Raw genomic sequence first — 8,936 nt, forward strand, 5'->3', positions numbered from 1 at the left:
CTGGAGTAGAAAGAGCGATTTCAAACAATGTTGTCATAAAGAGCAAGAAGCAATTAAGATTGAAAAAAGCAGAAAAAATGCACAGTGATTCTGATAGATTCTGTTTTGGAAGTGAGTGAAGAAGACTAAACAAGGAGCCTACAGCAGACTGAATGCAATGAAAAAAAATTGTAAAAAATGAGGAAGACATTTGGAATGAAACTGAAATGACCAAATGCTGGAAGTATTGCAGCCATTTGTATGGGTGTTATAATGCCACACCTAAAAGTGGAATTGGAATGAATGCTACAAATGTTAGTGTCCAAGAATAAAACATTATATTAAAAAAATCATAGATGTTGTAAGAATATTCTCAAGTGATAAGGCTTCAGATAAAGGTAATGTAAGTGGAGAAATGTTAAGAAATTCTTGCTTAAGGAGAATCTGTGTGACTTGTCTAACATATCTGCAAAAATTGTATCTGTGCTTGATATTTGGAAGGATGTTTTTGTTATTATTGTTCCCAAACAGGAAGGAAAAGAGAGAAAGAATGAATGCAAAAATTTCAGGGGATAAGTGTGAGAGCCAGTTTGGTGTCATGGTTAAGACACCAGGATAGACACTGGGAGATCAGATGTTATAATCTTGCCTTAGGTGCAAAGTCAGCTGGTGACCTTAGGCCAGTTACTCCCTTTCAACCTTGGAAAGAGCAGAGACAATGGCAAACTACTTCTGAAACTTTAAAGGAAGGCATTAAATCAACCTTTTTAATGCCGCGACCCCAACCGGTCGTAAGTTGAGGACTAAACCAGTCGTAAGTCGAGGACTAAACCGGTCGTAAGTCAAGGACTACCCAACCGGTCGTAAGTCGAGGACTTTCCCTGCCCGGGAGTGCCGCGCATGCGTGGTTCCGCCCCCTGCGCCGGCCGAGGCGTAGCTGGCAAGCGGCAGAGACGGAGCAGGCCGACCACCAGCTGGCCCAGCGCAAGGGAGGTAAGGCACCCGCCGGAAAAGGGGAAAAAAAATGGCGGACAAAAAAAATGGCGGACAGCCTTGCTTGGCGACCCCCGTGAAATGGTCAATCGACCCCAAATGGGGTCCTGACCCACAGGTTGAGAACCACTGCATTAAATAAAAGTTTAAGTGTATCTGAGTGGATGTTTGGCAAAATACTGATGGAAATGAGAGCCTATGCACCAGAAACAAATTCCTTGTGTGTCCAATCACACTTAGCTAATGAAGAATTCTATTCTATTCTATGACAAAATATTAGGGAGTAAAATATGCCCTTTTGAACAGGTTAGTGAGAAATTCTCTTTTAACTATTTACCAAATTCATGTGACATGGGTGGCCATATAAACTTAATTAATTAAATGAATACATACATACATACATACATACATACATACATACATACATGTGAAATATAAAGGGTATTGCATGGAATGCATTGAACCAATATGATTGTGGAATGCAGTGAGTGGTTACATGACAGATGTAAAAATGGTAACCTGAATGTTTTGCACTAAATGTTAATGGTATTGTACGATGCAATGAAGAATATGGAGTCAAAACTTAATGAATCAAAAACCAGAGTGGTTGTTTTTGGGAGGAAAATAGAATGAGCACTGGCAATTTATACATAAATAGGAATAAACAAAAGCTAGGAGGTGACTTTATGCACCTTGGTTGAATGGTTAGTAAAAAAAGAAAAATGCATGGAAAAATAGTTAAGAGGTACAAGTGGCAGTACAAAGGTGGTCTTTTGCGAGGAATGAAAGAATATAAGAAGCAAAAATGGCTAAGAATGTACTTGTACTCATCTTTTTAATGGAAATTAAAAGTTGGGTCTGTCAAGACACTTGTAATGATAGGTTTAAAACAGTAGAATTAGGATTCTAACATGTGTGCAATAATAATGCATCTGGATCACAAGAAGAAAATATTTTGAGTTGGTTTAGTTATTTAGGGAGAATGAATGAGAATTAATATATAACAAATATATGAAAGAAAAGTAAATGGGTTGAGAAGAAAAGAAAAACCAAAAATAGAGGATGGAGGGAGATCCTCAAAAACAGAGAGGTGAATACTTTCAAGAAAAAAAGGCAATGTATGAGTATAATTAATGTCTAAACTTGATGTTTCTAAAATTGATTTTGTATTTATTTCCTTTTCTTATCACATACTATTTCTTATTGCATTTCTGTGCATTTCATAATGTGGTTTACTTGAAAATGATCATATTGAAATCATAGTGGATGCTAACTGGATCATAGTGAAACTGATTTTGACTTTTATTTCATTACATCTAATAGATTCTAAGTGAACATAGCAGAATATTAATCCTCTCTTGGTGAAATTTTGCATTACCAGATATGTGTAATGCTTTGGAAAGGACACTACTGTCAGTTTGTGTTCAGTATCCCATAATCAGAGACAGCTATTTCAATTTATATAAACACATTTTTTTCATTAGGGATTGGATATAAACCCAGTTACTTGATGGAGTTCTAATATATGCAGGATTTACTGTATAATACATACATTATCCCTTTTCAATCTGTATATTCTTTATATGGACTACAATTCCCAGAATTCCTCATCCAGCACAACATTTGCTGAGAATTTTGCAGTTGTAATCCATACATTTGCAAGAAGAAAATTGGGACTAGACTGACATTTGGGCTGGTATCAGTATTTAAAATCTACTGTATAAATTAAAGACAGTTCATTAACATCAGACTAAACAGCATCAAGTGAATATTATATCCTGGGCAATTAAAAAATAAAAGCAGAGACCCCAGGTTTTCTTCATTGTTGGATTCTTTAAAATTCTTTAAAAAATAATTAAATCCCAAATTTTTATTTATTTTTGCTCAACTGAAATCACATTCTATGTACTAGGTTTCTGGAGGAAAAAACGAACCCCCCCAAATCAGATCCAGTTTAGAATTTAAATGCATAGATCTTTTAACATATTTTGATTAGATCATCTCTTTCTTTATTTTTTATTTTTTTATTTTTTTGTTTACCTTTAATTTTTCTAGAACACTAGGATCATTCTAGCTTAAAAATTCCCCTCCAAAAGAAGAGTTAACCCCCCCCCCAAAAAAAACCCCTCTAAAACTATTATTTTGGTGAGTTGTCCTAAAAACTTTGCCCAAGTTGCATTTTCTATATTTGCTCCTTTTCATATATTACCCTGTTTTTAAAATTTCACATTTTCTGGAGTGGGCCACTCAAAATAAAATAACAAATTATTTTGATAAGACTGTTGAGCCAGGAAGTATAAGCAAAGCTTAGAGACTGCTTGCTCTGTGACCCCAAATTCATTCTGTGTTGCTATAGCATCACTCCTGAGAGAACGGGACTGGATCTTTTACTCTTTTCAATGGGCTTTTGTCAGCTGTTGAATTATGGCATTAAAATTTAAATACTACAGGTTTAATGGAGGATTATTATGACACCCTTGCACATTCTTTCTGTTGCTATGAGAAACAAACCAAAGAATGAGCAGAAAGATTAAAAAAAGAGACATTCCTCAAAGAGTAGTCCTCTGGAATCACATTAATACTAGATACTAATATATTTGGGGGAAAGAATGGCTCCCACTGTGGTTATGAAGACTTTTGTACCAAAAGAGGTACAAACTAGGATAGCCTTTTTCATGCATTGATAACAATTGAATTCCCCTTCACTCACTGTCCCTTCTTTGAGAGCCTCCAAGAGTCATCAGAATGTAATGGATTTGTAAATTAAACAAATAAAAAACAAACAAATACATCCTCTTCACCTTTTCCCCCCTTTTGGGGTAAGAAACACAATGCAAAATGTAATGTACTGCACAAACTCTTAACTACCCCATTCCTATTGCAATTAACTTTTGTATTTCTCCTGAATTACAGAGGAGATACACAACTTCCATGCTCATCTACAGAGCTGTTTTTTCATCTTTGGGCAAAATGTTCAGTTATCATAACAGATCAAGCCACTACGTTAATCTACCATTTATACCTTGCACGTCTTCTCCACCATCTTTTTAAACTTTCTAGCAGAATACTTTGAGTCATTTGATATATAATAAATAATAATTTATTAAATATGTATACCACCCTACTCTCAGCAACTCTGGATGGCTCTCAACAATGAAGCAAGGAGATAACAATAAGATCAATACAAATTAAAAAATAAGGATAAAAGATGGCAAGCATAGCAAAATGAGGGATTTCATTCTTCATTAATGGGCAAGAATGAGATTCAGACCCATGGGCACTCACATGTGAATTCTTCCAAAAAATATACACATTGATCAAACACAGGGTGGAAAATTCTTTTTTTAGAGCAGTTGAATGTTGAGTTTGTAACTTTCAGCTGTCTTGCCCTTACCCTTGGAAAGGAAAAAATACACCATCCTATCTCATCTAGGGGATGTAATGATGAGTGGGACCACAATTCTCAGAATACCTCTTTTCTATGAATCCTGAGAATTATCATTCAACAAAATCTGAGGTCAGATGTAAAAAAAAAGAAGGGATGACATTAGAAGACAGAGAACAATTCATTGTGATTTATAAGAGGACTAACACTAGAAAAACACAATCAAAGGCCACACCTTCATTTCTTAGGTCTGGTCTTCAAACTTTCTCCAATATTGTCATCTCTGATAGAAAGGGAAGATTATTAAGTATATGGGAAATTATCATACACATTGTGATTTACTGTTATATGACTGAATTTAATGTTATATAATTTATATTTTGAGATGCTGACACAAAAGTACATTTATTAGAATATATTATTTTATATATTAGCATATATTAGAAGAGGAAGACTGACTAGCACCACATATATTCAGGAGTATTTTAATTACCAAAATATAATCCCTCAATGTAATATTACCACAATATTCTTCTTTCCTGCATGACTAAAGATATGCACTCTCATAAATTGCATTATCACTAATGTAACTTTATGTTGAATGGCAAGAATTACCTCCTCCGCAGTGGAAAGTAAGTGTGAGATCACATATGTAAAAAACAGAAGAACACATTAACGCTGGTGTCTCAGTGGCTAAATGAGAAGGTTAATTGTTTATAAAGTTGCTTCTGCTCAACAGGAGGTGACAAGTAAGTTTCCATGTTAAACATTCCCGATTTGCTTCAGTTTAGGAGACATTGCTGGGTTACGGGAGAAAAAACACTATCCTTCAAGAAGCGAAATGTAACAGATTGGAAAGAATGACTCAGATTCTGTTGACAAAGATTCATTTGTTTGCAGGTGACCTCTGCACTGAACAAGAATTTTGGATTTTACCTGTATATGAAATTAGATGTTCATATTTCAAAATATTTATTCCTGATGTTAATGTTTTCTTTGAAAACGTTGATATTTCTTAGTAATCAAAGCAGATTACTGTATAATCTTTTGTCTCTTGATTATATTTTCTAAGGGGATGACCTCCTTAGAGAGGAGATTTTTCAACTCTTTGCTTTCTAAATGTTCTTCATCTCCTAGAATTCTATATTTGCAGGGACACTTAGTGTTTGCCAATTCTGGGAAGGACGAACTATTTGTAATAACACTTAAGCTTGTGGTCCTCCAGTTGTTGTTGAACTCTAGCTCCCTGGAGCTCTAGCCAGCCTGGTAAGAAATATTGCAATATTATTTCAATAGCATTGGAAGGAACATATCTGATTAATACTTTGTTATATTAATATCTAGCTGGTATTCTATAAGCTTTCTCAGCAATCTTCTTGTATCTTTTCTCCTTAAATGGACAAAATCTCTGTATTTTTCTATCCCTCATTTTGTCTAGTCTGTAACTTGTACATGAATCTGTTCATTTACTGTCACTTTTTTGTTCCTATTATATGATGATTAAGCTCCCCTAAACTTACTGACACTGTTAGAGCACATTACAAATGCTGAGTGTACGAGGCTTCGTCACTTGCAAAGTGATTGATATGGTCTGCTCTCCAACCACTCACTTTTAAGGAAGATAGTTGAGTGGCTTCAGATGAAGCCAGTTATCTAGACCCTTTTCAATCAGGGTTCAGGGTTTAGGCCGCGCTAGCATGGAAATAGCATTGTTCAAACTTGTGGATGACTTATAGAAAGCTCAGGGTTGTGGGTCTGTCCTGGCCCTGCTGGATTGCTCAGTGGCATTCAGTATCATTGACCAGGGTATCCGTTTGAACCAGTTCCTCTTTCCTCTGTGGCAGGTTCCGTTGTAGGGAGGGAGAGCAGATGTCCTAGACTCCTACAATATGATATTCCTCAGGGCTTTCCTTCCTTCTTTTTTTAATTTTTTTTATTGAGTTTTATAGGGTTGGGAATAGGATGGGATCAGGATGGGGATTAAGGTTTAGGGTGGGGTTGGGATCAAGATTAGGGTTGGGAAGGGGTTGGGATCAACATTGGGTTTTCCCCCAATAACATTTACAATCTTTAGCAAACAGTCTCTTGTCCGGGTACATATGTTCAGTTAACAATAGTTGATATAATAATAAGTAACTGTAATAAGTATAATAAACAATAATCATAAATGGTATCAATTAGTTAATACATATCATTCTTCTTACTAATATATATTCAAAATAACATATCACATTCATTTCTCACTATTTTGTTTTCCTAACCATTGGTAAAAGTTATCCCATGTTCTAAAGCAGTGGTTCTCAACCTTTTTAATGCCGCGACCCCAACCGGTCGTAAGTTGAGGACTAAACCGGTCGTAAGTCGAGGACTAAACCAGTCGTAAGTCGAGGACTACCCAACCGGTCATAAGTCGAGGACTTTCCCTGCCCGGGAGTGCCACACATGCGTGGTTCCGCCCCCTGCGCCGGCCGAGGCGTAGCTGGCAAGCGGCAGAGACGGAGCAGGCCGACCACCAGCTGGCCCAGCTCAAGGGAGGTAAGGCACCTGCCGGAAAAGGGGGAAAAAAATGGCAGACAGCCTTGCTTGGCGACCCCCGTGAAATGGTCGATCGACCCCAAATGGGGTCGCGACCCATAGGTTGAGAACCGCTGTTCTAAAGTAAATTGAATCTTCTTTCTCTTTAATCTCTAGGGTCAATCTATCCATTTCTGCACATTCTAAAATTTTCTTAATTAAAACCTCTTCAGTTGGTAAGTTTTCATTTTTCCAATATTGGGCAAATACTATTCTTGCTGCTGTCAGTATATGCAATATTAAATATTCATTCTCCTTCTCATAATTAGGTCTTAATATTCGTAACAAAAACAGTTCTGGTTTAAATTCTATCTTTCTTTTTATCATTTTTTCCAACCATGTATGTATCTTAACCCAAAACTTTTTTGCTTTGGGGCATGTCCACCAGATATGATAGTAAGTACCTGGTCTTTGTTTACATTTCCAGCAATTATTCAATTATTTTCCTTATCTTAATGGTGTCATATGCCATCTGTAAAACATTTTATACAAATTTTATTTATATGAGACTGCTTTAGTCAATTTGATATTTCTATCCCATAGTTTTTGTCAGTCTTCCAAATCTATAGAATATCCAAAGTCTTTTGCCCGTGCTATCATTGTTTCTTCTTCTTCCATCTTTAAATTTAGCAGAAATCTATAGAGTTTCTTAATCAAGTTTTCATCTGTTTTTAACAATATTTGATCAAATTCTGTCTGTTCTTTATAAAATCCCATTATCTTTACCTCTTTTTCATATCTTGTTTGAATTTGCAAATATGGCCACCATGCTAAATCAATACCTTGTTGTTGTAAATCTTGTCTATCTTTCAATTTTCCTTCGTTATCCAAGATATCTTTATAAGTAACGACTTTGTCATAGTTAATTAAATTTGGGTAGGCAAAAGTTTCCATTGTTGAAAGCCATTCAGGTAGCTTTCCTTCCTTCTTTTAAACATCTACATGAGGCTATTGGGGTTGCAGTTGATGAACTTCAGGGGACTTGAAAGATCCTCTTACTAGTGGACTACTTCATATTTTAACTGTTTTTAAAGGAGGGAAGTAAATTGGTCTTGGAGAAATTCCTATATAGTTGTTTCACTTCTTTCTCTAATAAATGCATGATGGTTCTTTTTTCACAGCTCCCCACATGCACATTTCTTGACTTGACAGCTGATTTCCATCTGTTCAAATTGTAACAGTTTTCAATTGATAATATATGCTGGAACTCAAAAAGACTAAAAATGGTTCCCATTAAGGAGCAATGGTGGCGTAGTGATTAGAATGCAGTATTGCAGGTAACTCTGCCCACTGCCAAGAGTTTGATCCTTAAGGTTGACTTCCATCCTTCTGAAGTCAGTAAAATGAGGACCCAGATTGTTGGGGGCAGTATGCTGACTCTGTAAACTGCTTCAAGACATGCAAGACTTTCACATCAAAGGACATAAATTAGCAAAAATGAGAACAAGTACATATATTTCATACTTTGCAGTTTTGTGAATATTTTTTTCTCCTCTGAGATGTCACATCACTCTGCCTTTCTAATATAATAATAATAATAATAATAATAATAATAATAATAATAATAATAATAATAATAATAATAATAATAATAATAATAATAATAATAATAATAATAATAATAATAATGAGATGTACCAAAATCAACTATTACAAGAGTAGAAGTCAGTTCTGGAGCATGTCATAGGATGAAAAGATTTTTTCCCCATAGTAAATTTAAGATAAAAGCTTTGGAAGGAGAACCTTCCAATTTAAGAACCCACTTTAGAAGAAGGATTTCCTTACATGACAGTGATGGCAAACCTTTTAGAGACCGAGTGCCCCAAAACTGCCCCCCACCCCCGTTACCACTCCACCCGGCCCGCTGGACCATCAACCATCTCCACAGCCCACCACAGATCACCCAGGCAGCCCAGCAGCGCCATGGTGGCCATGCCCTCTGCCCGTGCCCCGCAGCATCATCTGCGTGTAATGGGCTGCAAGGGCGGAGTTTTATCCCCACTGC

This window comes from Protobothrops mucrosquamatus, unplaced genomic scaffold (assembly GCF_001527695.2).
Source record: "Protobothrops mucrosquamatus isolate PMUCROS unplaced genomic scaffold, P.Mucros_1.0 scaffold_279, whole genome shotgun sequence".
Classification (NCBI taxonomy): Eukaryota; Metazoa; Chordata; class Lepidosauria; order Squamata; family Viperidae; genus Protobothrops; species Protobothrops mucrosquamatus.